Source organism: Chanodichthys erythropterus, chromosome 9 (genome assembly GCF_024489055.1).
Source record: "Chanodichthys erythropterus isolate Z2021 chromosome 9, ASM2448905v1, whole genome shotgun sequence".
Lineage (NCBI taxonomy): Eukaryota > Metazoa > Chordata > Actinopteri > Cypriniformes > Xenocyprididae > Chanodichthys > Chanodichthys erythropterus.
Window position 1 is genome coordinate 35,561,323 of NC_090229.1, and position 20,690 is coordinate 35,582,012.

Genomic DNA, 20,690 nt, shown 5'->3' on the forward strand with positions numbered 1-20,690 from the left:
CCGTCTGCTGGAGGTCGACCGTTGATGCGCATGCGCAGTACTCAGATTCTCCTAAAGTCCGTTTGACCTGCTTGTTTAAAAGTTCGAATTTGTCTCGCGCATGCCCCATCCAATAAATACCCGTAATTCACAAACACAACATATATATAATATATAAACAAGTCTTTTGGCACTCTAGCAGTTCATAAACAAAACGGCATATCTTGCGGAAGAACACTGTAGCCGGATAGGTGTACCATAATAATTCAGGGTAAGACAAAAACACGGTTTGGAAAATAGATTCATGTTGTACATTCCCATTGTACATTTTTTTGTACATTTTGAACACAAAAAGTTACACGTCTGGAATGTTATCAGGAGACCAATCTTCAGTTCAAATCTGAGGATGATATCTAAAAAAATTATGCATTTATGAAGCCTATATTGTTAGACCATGTCAGGGGAGACTTTGGAGATTAAGATAAGGCTTATCAAATATTTTATTGCCCTGTTAACACCTACACCCAAATACCCATTTACGGTCACAAAACAAACAAACAAAACATATTCTTGGAATCTTATGTGAATTCTTTAAAAATATATATATTGTATGGAATAGAATGCTCCTGCAGCAGGTCCATCAGAGTACAAGTTACATGACACATTTTAATTTATTAATATTACACTTTTACTTAAAGCTCACCATCGAGTATTTACATCATATTCCGGTAATGAATTCTGAACAACAATAATCTGGAGCCGTCCATGTGAAAGGGGTACAAAGAAAGATATGATACTATTTACAGTACTATAGTGGCTAAATTGTGATTTTTTTTACAGTAATGCTTTGACTACTGTGATTTCAACTGTAATTCTTGGACTACTGTGATTTTTACAGTCTTACTGTAAACTTTACAATATTCTACTGTAAAAATCTTATACAGTAATGTTACTGTGAAATTGACAGTAAATAACTGTAGATTTCACAGCCATTTTTTACAGTGTATGTAATGTTCTGCTTCGTTTCCTCTTTTAGAAAAGAGGAGAAAAATGTTGAATCCGGTCATTCTGAGGATTGTTTTTGGTGGGGACAACGATGCAAGAAAGCTTGCTCAGATAGGCTGGGGGATGGGATCTGGTGCAGAAGAGTTGTCAGCTTCTGTGACATTAAGGACTTTGAAAATAAGTACATGAATCTCATGCCAACCACTCAAATTGAAGATAGGGATACCCTGAAAGTGATGACTGTTACTCCAGCATGCAAGAGACTGCACCTGATGCACCTTCCTGCTCCTGCATTCCTGCTACTTCACCTAGTTCAACTTGTAGCTCTTACACTTTTGACACAGGAGATGTTAACCCTGGTGCTAGGGCTGGGCGATATATCGCATGCAATTGTCACGCGCATTTCGTCAGTAAAGCCGGTGTTATGAAATATTCGGTGTCTGAGATTTTCGGTGACACTGGGCGGAGCTTACATGAATATTTACGAGTTTCCTGTTTTGAATTAAAGCGCCACTGAAAATGTTAGTGGATTGTCCTTGGATCACAGAACCGTTTTCTGTAACGTGATTGTGTTCTTTTGAGAAGATAACTTGTATAAATGTATCTGTGGTTGCATAATAAAAGTTTCAGTTGTGATTGTGTCATTCCAACCCGATCTCACGGCAATTCGTACGTATTTTACGAGGTGGCTAAATCGTATGAATTATTCATACGTTTTTTGCTAAATCGTATGTATTTTACGAGTTGACAAATTCGTATGAATTCATACGAATGACCTACCCCAAACCCCGCCCCTAAACCTAACCGTCACTGGGGTTTAGACAAATCGTACGAATTCGCACGAGTGAGGTCGTATGAATTTATACGAAATAGCCACCTCGTAGAATAAGTACGAATTGGTCGTGAGATTGCTTTCTCAGATAGCCTGCATAACTTTAACCAGACATTATTATTTTGAAAACACATTGAAAGTTATATTTATGTTCCGTTTATGTTTTTGACATGCATTAATTAATGTAAACCTTCTTTATCCTTTTCTGCAAAACACACAATGCTCTCTATATGAATAGAAACATGACGAGGCAGTGATATTAGCTTCCCTGCAGCACTTTCACAAGGTTTTATTTTAATGCGCTTTCCACAACAATTAAAATGTTAAAACTGAATTACAAGTGTAAATTGATCAGCTACAAAACTAAAAGTTACTAAAGCAGGTTTTATTTAAAAAATATTTAGGCTATATGGAGAAGACAATTGTATGAGGAGTATGAGGAATATTATTGTTATGTGGATAATCAGACATACATACCACTGTGATTGTTCTGTCATTTCTTAATTGCTTGCTCAGTTGGTAAATATTTTTAAAGAGACTTCATTAAATCCTAAAGTTAAGTGTTATTTTTTTCATATTATAAGGAAACATTTTCAATCTTTTTCCCCACAAAATGATGCATTTCATTGACAAAAAAAAAAAAAAAAAAATTAATGTGGAAAAAACATGAAGCACTGTGAATCAGGATTCAGTTTAACATTGATATGAAACTATATGGAACTAAATGATCAAACCTGCAGTAAATTCACAATGAAATGTTTTAGTTATATTCTACAAGCTTTCCATAACAATTTTAAATTACGTTTATTTAGCAGATAAAATAATAGACCATGTAGTATTTGCATATCTGTAATATCTAAGATGAAAGTAAATAATGAGAGTAGTTTCATTCTGAATAAAAAAAGAGCAACTGATTCTGTGTTGGAATTTTATTCACAAATGAGAAGTAATGACATATGACATATTTAATTAGCAAAAACAATTGTATTTAAACACACATTAACACACTTTACACAGGGTCTTGTGATCCCAGACAGATGAAAGTTTGGTCTGATCATGTGATCCCAGTGATACCATCCTTTGCTACTGACACATTCAATCTGAAATATATAATAAAATATCATTACAACAAACATGTATTATTAAAATTTTTAATACACTGTCATGTTCAAAACAAAGTGAAAAATAAAAGTGTCTGCTTTGTCTGGTGTACAGGGATATTTATTGGCAAAAGTCATATTTGGGAATGAAAGAATATTGGCTATAGATATTATATTAGTTATCACATGCGTAATTCACAGTGGCCTATTTAGATAGTCATTAAATTAAAGTACATTAACATGTTTTCTTGCATGTGTGCAATTTTGAAACATACTTCATATAGAAATTCAAGTCTACCCAGATTAGAAGTGATTCTGCAAACTAGAAAAGTTCACTGCTGCCTTCACCACAGGAGTTTACAATTAATATTATTATGCTACCATACATTTTGGCAAACTTTCAAAACTATATGCTTAAAAGACTCAAGCTAATACAGAAATAGGCTACTTAAAACGCTATTGGCTCGTTTAGCGAATCCTAACGACACCTCTGGCGAATCATTGGCTGTGTTTGTATCAAACATAGCTAACACATGACACGACACAACACAATATAGCTTATATATAAAATCTTGTGCATCAATAACAGTTAGAATATAAGCTTGACTTCGTTTAACGCTGAAACGTATGCTAATTACCTTTAATGTAAGCCGAAGAGCGTGCACTAACACTTTCAGTGGCGCTTTAACTCAAAACAGGAAACTCTTGAATATTCATGTAAGCTCCGCCCAGTGTCACCGAAAATCTCAGACACCGAATATTTAACATAACACCGGTGTTACAGGGGGGGCGAGGCCAAGATGGCGTCGTGAGAGGACGGTTTTGCTGTGGCTCTAAAAAACGTTGCTCATATCCCGGTCTAATTTCTAATATGTTCATGTTCAGAACTAATTCAAAGGTGATGTTTGTTTTATGAGTTAAATAGCTGCACTTAAGCGTATTTTTTTCTTCTATTTTTTCTTTGCTTTTTTGTTAAGTTCTACAGACGCACCTTTTGCTAGCTAATCACTAGCTATAATCCACGTGTTTTAGCCACAAACTGCTTTGTTGATTTGAGAATATGGATGAAAAAGAAGAAACGCACTTAGATATGCACAGCTATGCAAGGAGAACGCTGAGCTCTGATATGGATGCCGTTGCTGGACAGTCTGGTGGTTTTGTGCCTTTACCCGATACACCTGAACCCAATCCTGCCAAAAAAAGCAAACCGAGTTCTGATAGTCCAGCGGTGAGTGATACTATGCTAATGATATTCATGCAGAGAATGGAGGCCATGCACGAAGAAACTTTGCGCCGAATTCAAGGAGTTGAAAAGACGGTTATTGAGAACTCGAACTCTATTAAACAGATAATCAGCTCCCTCGAATTCCACAGTGAACAGGTGAAGTGTTTGAAAGAAAAAACTGACGAAATGGAAAAGAAAATCGGAAAATTGGAGAAAGAAAACGTCGAACTTCGTGACAAATGTGACGATTTGGATGCTTACAAGAGAAGGTGGAATCTGCGTGTCGCTGGGATTCCGGAGAAATCAGGAGAGAACGTGAAGCAGATGATCATCGACCTCTTCAGCCAGGTCTCTCCAAGCATCGCTGCTGATTTGCACCGCGGAGTTGACATCGCTCATCGGCTGGGGCCTCGGTCTGCAGCGGAAAAATCCTCCCGTCGTATAATAGTCCTGTTTTCGTCGCGTTCCCAGCGGGACAAAGTTTGGAAAGACGCCAAAACCTCCGACTTACTCCGAGAGAAGAAGATTAAGGTATTCGAGGATCTTTCGCAAAAAGACAGCTAACACACGACGTAACAGTTACGTAATGTATTCGTACTTTTTGGTAATGTCATGACTTACTAACTGACAACGTAACTACGACGTCGCATGCCAGTAATTTCATTACCTTCAGATTACCATCTCACAACGTCGTCAGTACGTTCTCCTAACGTTATAAGATTACCAAGAACGTTCCAGATACGTCCTCTATTCGTAATATATTGGTAATTCCATGACTTACTAGTAACGTAACTACAACGTTGTATGCCCGTAATAATATTACCATCACATTACCATATCACAACGTCGTCAGTACGTTCTCCTAACGTTACAAGATTACCAAGGACGTTCCAGATACGTCCTCTATACGTAATATAATGGTCATTCCATGACTTACTGGCAACGTAACAGCAACGTCATGTGCTCGTAATTTCATTACCATCATTTACACATTCTTTATATGTTATTATTACCAGAATTTGCAATATAAAACGTGTAATTAAATGTCAGACACAAGACTGAAATGTCCCCTTAAGAAAAAAAATGTTTCTTTTCACCAAATCAGAGTATGGATGACTGCTTTTTATATATAGTGACGTGACATACAGCGCGCGCCTCCACAAATGTAGTGCCCACAGTATGTTGATAAGAGTGTAAAGTTAATTTTTCTGAGAGAAGAATTTATTTTTCCGAGGTGACAACGAATAAATGGCTTTTATAAAAATGTATAAAGTTAACTTTGGAAAGACGCAAAACCTTTTTTTATTGTTATGTTTACGTTAGTGCAGGTGGCCGTTACGCCTGTTTCACACATAATCCGTCTGCAGTGCGTATGCGTTGCGTATTTTTTTACGCACCCATGTTAACGGATTAGAGCGTTCACACTGCACGCGGTTGCGGTCCGTCATTGCGTTCCAGGAGCGGTGCGTCTGCAGCAGTGCAGCAATCGTTTACGTACCGAGTCTATTTTTGCTGTGCTGCAAGTGCAGCACAGCAGATTGTGTGTGGGCAAAATGAGCATGGATTGACCTGAAATTGTAAAAAAAAAAAGAGAAAAAAAGAAATTATGCACATTTAAACTATTTTGTACATTTAGTACATTACATAAAGAATTTTTTTTTTTTATGATTAAACGCCATGCCAGCAACAAGTTATATTCATGCCAAAAGGAAACATTTCAATTTCACAGTTCAGTTGTATCATTTCAAAACAATTATTTTATTTAAAAAAAAAATGAACAGTGTTTACTTGCATAATGAGATCATATATGTTTTTCCCCGTTGGAGGGAAACTCGCATCCCAGCAGGCAATGACGTGACAGGCGGACCTATTCAAAAACAAGGTGACATGGATGACACTCGTCTTATCGTTGAGGTGGAAAAACATAAAATTCTGTATGACCCGCAGAATGTATTGTACAAAGATTTGAATGCGAAGGAAAAGGCATGGGAAGCAGTTTCGTCGGCTGTTTGTGTCGACAGTAAGTTTTCAAATCTTTGTGTCATGTTTACGTGTACTAAACTACTCCAGCAACTGTAAATATATAAGCGTAATGAATATAACATTACGCACTGCAAACGTGTGCTGTGTGAAAGCACAATGGCCGCTTCCTGCTTCAGCAACACATACGCACTGCATACGGACCGCACACGCACTGCAGACGGATTATGTGTGAAACAGGCGTTAGAGTTGCCATGGCAACCGGGAAAACATTCAAGCGGCTGGAGAGGACAGCGTCGACGTTTCTCCGTGTTTCTCGTCAGTTTTATAGCAATAAAGTTCAACAACAACTGCGTCAGATTGGTTAAGTAACATTACCCACAGTCTACCATAAGTACTTTTGTTAATATTTTTACCTCTGTGATTTCCTTGATCGTCTGAAATATATGTTAGCAAAATGTTACGTTAGCATATGTTTTTAATGATACTGAGCGCAAAACGTCTTGAATGCTTTTATTTTATGTTTCGCTGTAGGCTATATGTTTTTATTTATAGTTTGAGTGTATTTTATTATTTTTATTTGGAGTTTTGTTTATGTTCTGTGTGTTTTTCAAAATAAATGAACTGAATTCATTTCGAGTCTGCATTCATCGTTCACAGCTGTTGGAATAGCCTTTACATTAGTTTGGGCAAATGAGGACATAAATTAGGTTAAACTACTGCATGTCCACCCATAGAAAAATAAATAAATATAAGAATTACCAACTGATGACCAACACACAACTATTGATACACAACGTTGCCACGACGTCGCAGTTACTAACTGGCAACGTCACAAAGTTACGTTGTGGCGACGTATAGGCACCTTTCACTTTTCCGGTTGCCACGACGTAACTAGTTACGTCGCCACGACGAAAGTTTGGTCACCAAATTACGTTGCAGTTACGTAACAGTCACGTATTTTGGTTAGCTGGGATGCTAGGACTCTTCTGTGGCCGACTGTGGAGAAGGCTAGAAGGGAAGGGAAGAGGGCTGGCTTTCACGGTCCCTTCGCTGTCATTGAGGGTAAAAGACTGACAGCTAAAGATGTAGTCAACAGGCCTAACGTTGTTTAGTGCACTAGTAACGTTTACTCATGAGCAGTTTTTTTCTCTGGGATTAGCGTGCGTTCTGCTTAGGATCTGTTACACTTTTATATATACACTGTAAAAAAAAAATTTTTTGAAAAATTTTGGAAACTGACAATTAAATATTGACTCAACAAATTGCTTTCAAATAATTATCCCCAAACAAAAAGATGCATTGGGGTAATTTTAGCTTATGGTCTAAAGGTAAAATTAAAATAATAGATTCACTGAACATATTAAATTGTGTTCAGCCAATTCATCAAGTAAAAGTGAAATATCTGTGTTTGCCGAACAAGCCTTGCGGAGAAAAAAAAAACCGCATGCGCATGCCAGACAGGCGCATGCATAGGCGCATGCACCCGAGAGAAACCGTTGGATTCAAATGTATCTGCGCGGGAGAGTGAGGAGAGGAGACAGAGGAGTCGATGCTGAAGTACGACGACAGAAGTTCAGACATCATTTCCAAACAGATTTTTCTTCATTTAAGTTATGGTGAGTACTGAAATATTTATGTTAAACCGAGTGCAGGTCTCAATGTTTCAGCATAAAACCGTAAAAACATGGGCATTAATGTTACACTACCGCGGCCATTACACTCGCGCTCTGACAACGGAAGTGATGTCTCGCGCTCATTGAAGTATATGGGTAAACTAATTTAGCCCGATACTATTTCTAATACTATTTATTGAACTAAATAAATTTGTCAAACTACATTGTGATTATGTTAAATGTATGAGACACTAGGTATGTTATATGTTATATAGTTATATGTTTCTGTTATAACTTTTTTTTTCTCTCAATGTAGCCAAACATCGTAGGTCTGACTCAACGGAACGACTAATGTTACGACTTTCACAGTGAGTATTTAAAAGTTTTTATTGCATATTTGTTCATACCATATTCGTGTCAAATACCCTTAGCTCTTATGATATTTAAATTGTGTTAAATTGCTTAATTGAGAGCCGCCATGAGACGCTTCTAAAATTTGTGACACTGTAATTCAGGCTGCATAATTTACAAAGTGGTTGGCCATTTTGTGTTACACCCGTTTGACACACATACACCGTCTGCAGTGCTTATGTGCGTGTTGCAGTACATGTATGGCAAGCTATAAGGCTCAGAATTTAATTAAATCACTATTTATTAATAGCAATCTGTTAATTAATAATTAAATACTGTTGGGTTAACATACGCACTGCAAATGGAGTATGTGTGAAACGGGCATTAGTCTGGGAACAAGTTTTGCCAAACCCCTCCCTCAGAAAATCTTGAACTTGAACAAATTTTATTTTATATAATTTTACATCTAATTAATTTTTTCTAAAGATTTCTAACTCTTTTTTTTTTTTTAAGATGTAACAGAAATTGATCAATATTACTCTGGGTCTTTTGCCCTTTCAGCAGTGTTGACTTGACTATCACCAGCATGCTGGTCACACAGTCCACAGTTTGCTATATTTTCCATTAGTTGCTGTACAGACTGCCTGACAACTTTTCCCCATTTAGCTCTATCTTTAGAAAGCTTTTTTTTATGCAAAAGTATCATCTTTCAGCTTTGTCATTTATTTATTTTGCAGGTTTTCATCACCTCACCAAGACCTAATTTAAGCACTACAGAACTTGCCATTGGTCAGTTAATGCAACTTCCTTTCCATGTTTACACCTAGAATGTGTTTGCATTTTCAGTCTAATAAGCCTGCTGCTGTCTGTCATGTTAATCAAAGAGAAAAAGACAAATCAAATCACTCTACTCTTGACTGAATAAATTTTGTAAGTGTAAGCATTCATCTGTATTTAATTTTTACAATGAAGACTAACCAGTGTTATTTTGCATCTGATTACTTTGATTTATGTAGTATTTCTAACTGCAAGTTTTTTTGTACATTCTGTCAATTATATTTTTTAGAAGTCTGTATCAGCCTGCTTTCTATATATCTGTAAATGTGTTTACATGCTTAATATTTGAGTAAGATGCAGTTTTTTTACATAATATTTTAAATTATTTAAATGTTTAATATTGTTAGTGCAGTTTCATAAATGTAGTACCTAAATACCAAAATGTCAGTGAAATTTCTCTAAACACTGATAACACATGTTTTTTAAAATAATTGTGGTTTTGTTAATATCAAGATCTAAGGTCTAATGAGTTTTGTGTATCTTGGAATCCTGAATTGAAATGCATGATTTCTATCTACTAAGGTCTACTGTGCAGAAATGTTCAATTGTATTTATCCATTTAAGGTATTTTAATAAAATGTATTAAATACAATGTGGCTGTATGGCTTGAGTGTTTAGTATATATATATTTTTTCTTTTGGGGCAACTGGGAATAAACAATACAGTGAAGTTGCTTTACTAATATAAATTTACCAAAATACATTTTTAGTTTAGGTAAAACTAAAAAGGAATGCTACTACAATTTAAAATGTATAATTGGGCCAATAACATGGGTTGGTAAACTAATTTCTTTTCAATTGTTTTAACAAATTATTTCTCATTGAGCCAATGTTAACAGACTATTGCTACAATTGATAAAACTACATTTACAGAATTTCACTTGGGCCAATTGAAAATTTTAGATGTGACCAGTCACTAGAAAATTTTGAGTTGGGAAGATTAGAATTTTTTTACAGTGTAGTTTGGGCCACTTTCATTTATTAGTGATTTCACTTAACCAACAAACAGTAATTCTGGGAAATATATATGGGTACAATACTTCTTTGGATAATAAAATTTTCTTTGACAAGTTAGATGAGAAATTAGCATATTGGTCGAATAAATTCCCTAATGCATTTTTTATATTAGGAGGAGACTTTAATGTATCAATTAATAATTCTTTGGATAGGTATCCACCAAAGACGACAGCGTGTTTTAGCCCTGCATTGCTAGGGCTAATGGATAAATTTGAATTGGTGGACATTTGGAGAAAAAGATACCCTAACAATTTAGAATTTACCTGGGCCAACAAAAATGGGTCAAGACAATCTCGAATTGATTATTGGCTCATATCAAAATGTATGTCCAAATTTGATCTACATGTTGGCATTCATTGTACTCCTTTGACTGACCACAAAATTATCTTTATTAATACCCCTTTAACGGCAGATTATGCACCAGGCCATAGCAAAGCATCTTTGTGGAAACTTAACAGTTCACTCTTAGAATTACCAGATGTAAAGGATAAAATTAAAGAATTAATTGCTCACTACTGGAAAGTAGCCACAATTCAAAATTCTTTTTGTATCAATTGGGAGCTTCTAAAATTTGAGATTGGAGTTTATTTAAGGAAAGTTGGAGCAGTCTTAGCAAAAAAGAGAAGGGTTCTTGAGGACAGCCTGATCATGAAATTATCTCAAACCTTTAGTTTTAGTTGTATGTCTTCGGAGGAAAAATATGAAGTTGCAGATTTACAAAGTAAATTAGATGATTTATACTTATCGAAGGCTAGGGGTGCTTATATAAGATCCAGGAAAAGATGGCTTGAAGAAGGAGAACTTAATTCTGCATATTTCTTTAAGCTTGAAAATCGTAATTTTACCCTATCAACAATTGAGCAGTTATGCATTGATGGCAAAATAGTAAAAGATCCAAAGGTTATAGCTAATTTTAGTGCTAATTTTTATAAAAATCTTTATACTTCAAAATGTTCAGAGCAGAAAACAACTTTGTTTCTGGATTCAGTTAATGTTAAAGTTATCTCTGAAAATGATAGAATGTGTTGTGATGACATTGTTACTCATGAGGAAGTACTAAGTGCAATTAAGAGTTTGAAAAACAATAAATCCCCAGGATGTGATGGGCTTACAGCCGAGCTGTACAAATTATTTGCTGATGAACTTTCACCTTTTTTAACTAATGTTCTTAAAGAAAGTATTGATAAAGAAGCTTTACCTCCTACATTAACGCAGGGTATCATCACGCTAATTCCTAAACCAAAGAAAGATCATACCAATTTGGACAATTGGCGACCCATCACACTCCTTAACAACGATTATAAAATTTTTGCCATAGTATTTGCTAAAAGACTAAAAGAATATTTGAATAACATTATAGATGAGACTCAGTCTGGATTTATGAAGGACCGGCATATAATGAATAACATTAGATTAGTTTTAGATTTATTTGATTATAGCAGTTTGGTGGAGCATAATAGTTTTATTCTTTTCCTGGATTTTTATAAAGCCTTTGATTCAGTAGAACATCATTTTATTTTTAAATCATTGCAAAAGTTTGGCTTTGGTGAATATTTTTGTAAGGCGGTAAGAACTCTTTATTACAACTGTAATAGTACAATCAAATTAAAATATGGTACTTCTCCTAGGTTTTACTTGTCATGTGGTATTAGACAAGGGTGTCCAATATCTCCTTATTTGTTTTTATTAGTTTCCCAGATATTTGCATCTTATATTTCTAATAGTAGTCTTCGTGGTATCTCTATTGCTAACAAACAGATACTCATCAGTCAGTTGGCTGATGATACCACACTTTTTTTGCATAATGCTAACCAAGTCCCATTAGCGCTAGAGAATATCCAGCAATTTTCCAAAGCTTCAGGCTTATCCTTGAACCTTTCTAAATGTGAATTGATGTCCATCAAAGAGTGTAGTTTGTCAGAAATATGTAATATTCAAGTTAAAGATCAGGTATCATATTTAGGTATTATTATAACAAAGAATGAATTAGGAAGATGCTCCATAAATTTTATTCCACTGATTGAGAGTACACAGAAAAAACTTTGTATATGGCTCCAAAGAGATCTGTCATTAAAGGGCAGAATTTTACTAGCCAAAGCTGAAGGCTTATCGAGATTAACATACGCTGCTCTTTCTTTGAGTGTCGATAGCGCCATTCTCAAAAAAATTGATACAATGCTCCTCAACTTTGTCTGGAAGAATAAAACTCATTTTGTCAGGAAATCTGTACTTATGAACACCATTGAGAAGGGGGGATTAAATTTTCTTGATTTTACCACTTTAAACAACACCTTTAAAATAAATTGGATAAAAAACTTTATTAATAAGCCTGCATCTATCTGGAATTTGATCCCTAATGTTATTTTTTCAAAACTAGGTGGTCTAAAATTCCTATTAACCTGTAATTATAACATAATGAAAATCCCTATCAAATTATCCCTGTTTCATAGGCAAATGTTATTAGCTTGGTCCCTCATTTTTAAACACAATTTTACACCTCACTCATATATAATTTGGAATAATAAGGATCTACTGTATAAACATAAATCTCTTTTCTTTGATAATTGGTTTAAAAATGGAATTATTTTTGTATCTCAGTTTTTCAATGAGAATGGTTTAATTTGTAATTATTCTGAGTTCTTAGTAAAGCATGGAATTCCTGTTACTCCAAAAGAATTTGCGATTGTGGCAGATGCAGTGCCACAAGGAGTTCTTATGCTTTTTAAAGGGTTTTCTTTTTCATCCTTTTGTGACTCGGTGGATCTATGTAAAACATTTGTAGGTAAACAGTGCCTTTCTTTATCTAAATCAAAAAACAATAAGAAAATTAGAGTCTTGTTTCAGGAGGAATGTGTTTCTGTGCCATATGTAATTTCTTACTGGAATGGACTTGTGAGCAACATTCCCTGGAAAAAAGTTTGGACATTACCTCACAAGTATCTGATAACTAACAAAATAAGAGAAATAACCTTTAAGTTAATTCATAGGTTTTACCCAGATAAGTGTTCTCTCAGAAGACTTAAGAATGATATTAATACCCTCTTGTTCTTTTTGTTTAGAGAAACCTGAAAATACTTTACATTTATTTTGGAATTGCTCTTACACACTAACATTCTGGTGTGACATTTGTGACTTTATTAAATGTTATGTGAATCCAAATTTCAAATTTACCTATAGAAATGTAATTTTTGGCTTTCATGAATGTGAAAAGAAAAATGATATTTATTTTATAAACCTTATTTTTCTGTTAGCCAAGTATCACATTCATAAATGTAAATTCTCAAAGTGCAAACCTCTTTTTTTAAGATTTAAACATGAGATGAAAATGTATTTTGACTCTATTGAATTCTCTAAAAACCTGAAGGCTTTGAGAACAATGGATGTGTTTAAGGACTTGGCACTTAATCTGGACTGAAAGACTGGACTCTGGCGTATTGTTTTATTGTTATATGATGATGACAATTGTTGTTATTGTTTTTTTGTTTGTTTTTCTTCTGTTAAACATTTAATAAAAAAAAAACAAAAAAACACCGGTGTTACAATATATTCGGTTCCTGAAATATTCTGTTCCACTGGGTGGCGCTTACACGAATATTCATGATATCCTTCTATTGTGGGCGTGTCCTTGAGACAACGCGCAAGCGAATGGAACTGAAAATATTAGTACACGCTCCTCAAATCGCATCGGTTTAATGGATTATTTCGAAAAGGTAATAAAATATTCAGTGTTAAGCAACAGTTCACATGTTCAAAGCAATGCATAGTTTGTGTAATATGATAAATCGCCACAGCTATTTTGCCTGATTGAGTACAGGACAGGCATTCAGATAAACAGTTAACGTAATGATACATCAGAGCAAACATGAGCGAATAACCTTGTTTTACACTGATGTGTTTTCTGTTTACCTTTTTTATTTGTGAGGCTTTAAAAGGTTTTTGAATAGTTTGATTAGTTTGCTTCCTTTGTTGTAATTCTGTGACTACAGGCTACTGCATACTGTTGACAACTTGAAACAAACCTCTACAAATGTATCTGTGGCCTAATAAAAAGCTATAGCCTGGTGTGAATATTCTGTCATCCTTAATTTCTTGATTATTTTGATATTTTCAGTGTTTATCACCACAGTAAGATTTACACAGGCCATCCTTTATCAACACCAAACTACAAATATTTCCTGTTTTCTCATATTTTACTGGATATCATGACAAATTATCATTATAGTCCAACAAGTAAATGCACACTTGATGTTATTTGTCACATATTTTTGTTGCAAAGCAACATCAAATTTTTTTTGAGTTTTTCACTTTCAACTGTTTTTCCAGCAAATTTCTTAATGTGTAAATATTTTTACAAACAAAAAGATTCAACAACTGAGACATAAACTGAACAAATTTCACAGATGTTTGATGAACATCTGAAAGTCTGATGTGGCACCAGCTGCTTTACAGAGCATATCATCCTCATGGACAGCACCAGATTTGCAGCTCTTGCTGTGAGATGTTACTCCACTCTTCCAACAAGGCATTTCCCATTCTCAAACATGTATATGGTGGGACTTATGGTTACATGTGGTTTGGCACTGGAAGGACAATCAGCTGTCCTTCTGTCTCCCTGTAGCACTGTCTCAGGCATCTTCGTGTGTGTGTGTGTGTGATGGAGGGATTCCCGCCGCTGTTTTGACTCCTTTACACATTTTAGGAACATTGCAGTTTATTGCTCTGTTCACATCTGCAGTCCTCATACCTCCTGCAGCAGGACTAAGGCACATTCACACAGGTGATCAGAGACCCTGGGCATCTTTATTCTGGTGTTTTTCAGAGTCAGTAGAAAGGTCTCTTTAGTGTCCTAAGTTTTTGTAACTGATTACCTGGATTGACCTATAGGTGCATGTGAAATAATTGAAAAACATGACAAACATTGTTAAAACCTTTTCTAAATATCTGTAAAGCTTATTTGGATTGTACAAAATTATCTTTAAAATATTATCCTGAAAATTGATACTTTTTTTTTTTTTTTTTTTTGCAGATTTTTTCATCTTTTCTTAGTTTTATTTAATTTTTTAAAAACAACAAATTCAGTTGTAGCCTATATAAATATTAAATACATTAAATGTTATAACAAGTACAGAAGTAATTACTGTAACTCAAATTGAAAAGACATTTAAAAATTCAAAACAATGTGTGAAAAGAAGCAATGCTAAATGTGAGGTTCTGAGGTAAATATTAAAACAGGGCCTTGGCACTCGGGAACAACCTTCATTATGTCTGGATCACACACTGCCAGAGCCCTCCAAGACTTCAGCTCTCACATCCAATCTGAAACAGACAGTGACTTTACAAGATGATGAGTGTAATGCGGAAACATCACAAAAGCAAAACAAAACCATATGACATTGGTGATAATAACAAGTATACAGCATCTTGTAAAGTAGCTATCTGTTTTTTCTGTGTATTTGTGCTGTATTACCTCACAGAATAAATTATATGATTATTATCAGAATTTTTTTATTTGACTGCTTTTGAAATTGTTTTAAATCAGGTACATAAGGTTGTTTGAGTATGTGTTATGTTTGACACATTTCAGGGTTTTGTGCTGCAATATCCTGACTTGTCAAACTTTAAATAAAACGAAACTAAATTAAACTATAATTTTCTTATCATGATTATAATATTTTAAACAAAAATAACATTCTTTAAGTAGCTGCTGGCATGAAGACTGTCATCAAAACAAAGCTCCAAAGATTTATATTCCAAAGGAATATTTTATTACCTTTTCGAAATAATCCATTAAACCGATGCGCTTTGAGGAGCGTGTACTAATATTTTCAGTTCCATTCGCTTGCGCGTTGTCTCAAGGACACGCCCACAATAGGAGGATATCATGAATATTCGCGTAAGCGCCACCCAGTGGAACAGAATATTTCAGGAACCGAATATATTGTAACACCGGTCCATTTGAAAGCAGGTGATGGCGATTTAGCAGTAATCAGGGAACCGGCTTTACTGACGGAATGCGCGTGACAATCGCATGCGATATATCGCCCAGCCCTACCTGGTGCTATTGAATATGACTATTGAGTCCGGAAAGTCACCTTGTCTGACTACTTATTTTCCAGCAGTCATAGTTACATCTCCTGAGTCAAGAACCAGTTCTTGGCCCACAGGATTTTTTAGTTCCTCATTTTTCATGTTCTGCTGGAATTCAACTTCAGAGAACTGACACAGAGTTCAGCAGAAGTGAAATGCTGCTTATTCCACAACCAAACCTGAGATCTGACATTCTTGAAGGCATGGCTGAGGTGATCCTTAGGTGGATCAGGCAGCTAAAGCAGTAGGTAAGACACTTTTTGCTTGCCAACATGTTGAAATGTAACAACCTGTTATATGTATAAATAAACAAACAAATAAATAAAAAGTGTTAACCCTGTTATATACAAAGTAAAGTAATAATTACTTTTTTATTTTATTTTATAATTTTCTCCAAGTGTCCTGGTTGTTTTTGTTCTAACAAATATTTAGGGAGAGGAGGGATCATTTGCATTTGTGTTTCACATTATACACTGAACAAAATTATAAACGCAACACTTTTGTTTTTGCCCCCATTTTTCATGAGCTGAACTCAAAGATCTAAGACTTTTTCTATGTACACAAAATGCCTATTTCTCTCAAATATTGTTCACAATTAACTGAATTGAGGGTGTTTAATAAACTGTTGCAGTAGGCATGGGCATACCGTCTTTCAATATGTATATACTTATATACATGTGTGTGGTTCTGAAACAAACAAATAACAATTATGAATAACAGCATTATTAAATAAATATCCAGATACATTCATTCTGATAACTGAACAGTAACAGATGAAATTCACACTATTAACATAGTCAGAAGCATACAAACTGCCGCTAGGGGGTGTCACGTGTACATAAACGTGACTGGCAGTAATACATGTGCAACAGATTATACTGCATTTAACTGCTCAGAAGATTCCAAGTATCAAACAATATATAATCCCTATATAAATAATATAGCATTAGAGGCATAACATATAAATATACACAGATATTAATGAAGATAAACAAGGGGATTGCCACAGAAACTCTAGCATCGCGTCAGTCAGACATTAACGATTAATATTTAAATATAACACACCAAAATGATATTCTTAATTATTAACTATCAGATGAAGATAGAAACACTATTCAGCATTGACGCACACAATATAAGTATAAAACTCTCTGAACGCAGTGAATTCTCTCAGCAGCACAGTCCCATGTTATGCACTTGCTTCTCCGTCTTTATTGAATCTGCGCGCAACAGAGCGCTGCCCGTGGTCATCGCGTGCGCTCAGGGAGAGTTGGAGCGCATCAATATGCGTCAGAGATGCGCATACATGATTATTGCATCATCTGCACTACCCTTCATACAGCCGCCCCCAAATGTGTGTAGCACATTTGTTCTTGAATAGATGTTCAGTTCAGTACTCAGGGACAGATATAAGGGCTTAGTTCTCCTCTTCATCAGGAACCTCTGGTAGAACAATCAACCTGGCTACAGGTCTAGTGTAGGTTCTATCATTGATCCTTACATCCACCGTCCTTATGTGTCCGTCAGCACTGGGGTAAACTTTGGTGACACGACCAACAGACCAGCACGCTCTGAGCAGTTGTGGGTCCATCATCAGTACCACTGATCCTGGGGTAATATCTGTAGGGTTGGCATACCATTTCTGGCGGGACTGCAGATTTGGGAGATAGTTCTTAATGAAACTAGACCAAAACTGGTCAGCTAGAATTTGGGAATGTCTCCAGCGGCGCCTACTCAGGAGTTCAGATTTAGGATAGATCGCCTGAGGGAGGGATTCGTCCTGCCGCCCCATCAGGAGAACATTGGGTGTCACCGGGTCAAGGTCTTTAGGGTCGGAGGACACATATACCAATGGCTTAGCATTCAACATGCCTTCCACTTCCAGGAGAACAGCGTGAAGAACTTCCTCTGTAACAGCTTGACTGCCTACTACCCTGTACAGTGCAGTTTTCACCGAACAAACTTCCCTTTCCCTCGCTCCGCCAAAGTGGGGTGCACCAAGTGGGTTAAAATGAAACTCTATCTTGTGTTTGGCGAGCTGAAGTCGGAGTTCTGGGGACAATTCTGCAAGGGCCTCTCGAATCTCTCTTTCTCCTCCATGGAAGTTTGTTCCTTGGTCAGAGAACAACTCCGCTGGTGTCCCTCGTCTGGCGATGAACCTTCTCAAGGCCATCAAGGCCGTATCCAAATTGGTGAGGATCTCAAGATGTACACATCTTGATGTAAGGCACTTAAAGATAATTCCCCACCTCTTTTCGGTACGCCTGCCCACCTTTACTATAAAGGGCCCGAAGCAGTCCATCCCTGTAGAGTAGAATACTGGCTTATAAAGGCGTAGTCGAGCTACAGGTAGGTCTGACATTTTAGGGACTTGAGGGCTTGCTTTCCATCGACGACACTCTGTACAAGTATGCTGATATCAGTGAACAGCTTCTCATCCTTGTAAGATCCAAAACTTGCGCCAGATCTCTGCAAACACTCTCTCTGTTCCAGGGTGGCAAAGTCGGGAATCATAGTCTTGAATCAGAAGCTTAGTGGCGATGATCCAAGATGATGGGATTCACAGCAGCTGGGTCCAAGTCTTCAGATCGGCGCAATCTTCCACCGACCTTAATGAGTTCCTCAGTCTCATCCAGCTCTGGAGACAGTGTAAGTAAACAGCTACTTTGTGGGACTGGTTTCCCATTTCGCAATGGTCTGAACTCCTCTGCAAAACTATCCTGTTGTGCCCCTCTCAGGATAAGAATCTCGGCTTTCCGGTAGTCGTCAGCATTAGGGGTTCTACTCTGCCCTGCCGCCCTGTGAAGCATCTGCACTGTGGCCTGTAAAAGTTCCTTCCAAGTGGTGTATTTATGCACATCTGGTAGGTGAGGCTTCTTATCAGGTATGGTAGTTGCAACTCCTGAGAATACAGACTTGCGAATTTCTGAATGAGACTCGTCTACTACTGTTGCTGGCGTGGTAGGCCATATGTCTTGGCTTTCAAAGAGAAAGGGTGGTCCATGACACCACCGGTTTGGCTCAGCCAGTTCTTCTAGCTTCTTACCTCTGGTGAAGTCATCTGCAGGATCGTTTGCAGAGTCAACATATCGCCATGAAAGTCGATCGGTGAGCTCCTGAATTTCTGCCACTCGGGTGCCAACAAAGACTTTAAATCGACACGACTCAGATTGTAGCCAGGATAAGACTGTGGTTGAGTCAGTCCAGAGGGTAGTCTGGCTGATTGGCAGAGTAAGCTCTTGCTCCAGCAATCTAGTGAGTTGAGCTCTGTTGTATTTTTTACTTCCTTCGATTAACAATCAACTATGTAATAACCCAATAAAAGCTGATCAATAAACAGCCCTTACCTGCTGAATGTCCCGGGGTAGATGATAAAACCAGCTGATCGGTAATGCCTAAGGAAGGTCCAGCCACACTTGGATTGCCACACTTGGATATATATATATATATATATATATATATATATATATATATATATATATATATATTTGTATATATATCTTATATACGATCTATATTTATATTCAGGTTTCAGTTAATAGGTTTATATAAAAATAATTCACTCTGAGACTTGCTTAAAAGAGTATACAAATTACCAATTATACTGGTATCTTTTAATGACAAAGTTCAGAATAGAAAATCTTCATACAAAACAGAGGAGTGGCATCTTCACCAAATGGCAAACGTCTGATACAGGTTTCACACTTCGTCAGAAAGAGGAGGACCTTTATAGTCTCCTTATTTGGTACGAGAAAAGAAAACATACATTGTAAAAGGAAAAGGAAAAAAAAAATAGGCTATAGTCTAGATACACACTTATGCCCCACAGTTTCCTGTTAACCTTTAAAATCCTATACTAAGCATAAGCAAGAAGGTATAGATAACACCTTTCTTCTGCATTCAACAGTTAGTGAGTTTCACACCTTCTCAATCTTCAAAGCATGGAATACATACTGGTTGCAACAGGTGCAACGCATAGCACAGCAAAAGCGAGTAACCTTTATTCTACTAAACTAATAACCTTTTTCAACATAAGCATGGCCCCTATTTCCAAAACCACAACAGGAAAAAATTTGTTCATTCAGTTAGACACAGGAGAATTTGCAGGCGCATTGCTAGTTGTAAGCGTTGCAAGTCCTCCTGTGATGCAAGTTAGATCAGCATGAAAATTATTCAAAGCAAAAGATTTTTTAATCAACGAAATTAATTTCACATTAATTCTCTGTTGTTTTCTAAGCAACCCAATTATTTCCTTGGTTGTAGGGTTGATAGGATGTGGTCGAAGGGTAGCTCTTCGTTTGCGTCTTTTTCTCCATCTTCTTGAAGAACTTGGCCTGTTGTCGTTGGATCCCTTGTTGAATCAAAGCATTCATATCAATTCTAAGTTCAGTTGGTCTACATAGAGGTCTGTCAGCAGAACACACTTTACTCGGATTTGGGCTATCAGGATTTTGATCCCGATAGGCCGAATATGAATCAACAGCTCCTGTGAGGGCAGCACATAGTTCCAATCTGGGCATTGAGTGCAGTCGTTTAGGTGCAATTCTTGAACGGGCTACTACAAAGGAGAGATAAACCTGACTTTGACTGTCTACCATCCTCAGGTAAGCGACAGCTCCATAGGCTTGCTCTGAGGCATCGCAAAACACGTATTTCCCGAGT